Genomic DNA, 408 nt, shown 5'->3' with positions numbered 1-408 from the left:
GCCGAAGGGCCGTTCTCTCCACGTCGCTGCGCGCTGAGAACGGCTGCAACGTGATTTTACACCGTGCCCCATCCATCAGCCCCGGCTCCAGCACCGCCCTGTGCCAAGGCCAGCGCGGGGTGGTGGGTGCAGAGCCAGGGGCTAGTCAGAGCAGCCAGAGGCGTTTCCGAACCCGCTCGGCGCTGTGGCGCGCGATGAACCACTGCCACGCGCCTGTTGGTCAGGGTTTTTATTCTAGCATCGCTTTTGCATTCCTACGTGTGGGAGTAAGTTTGGGATCTCGGGTACATGAGACAAAATGGAAGATTTTCCTTAAAACGGTTTCCATTAAAAACAAAAACCACAAAACAGGAAAAAAGAGACAAACCAAAGCCACAGCGAGGGGCAGGGCCAGCACCGGCCCCGGGG

This window comes from Buceros rhinoceros, unplaced genomic scaffold, assembly GCF_000710305.1.
Source record: "Buceros rhinoceros silvestris isolate BGI_N320 unplaced genomic scaffold, ASM71030v1 scaffold20749, whole genome shotgun sequence".
Lineage (NCBI taxonomy): Eukaryota > Metazoa > Chordata > Aves > Bucerotiformes > Bucerotidae > Buceros > Buceros rhinoceros.
Note: the sequence above shows the minus strand (reverse complement) of the source record.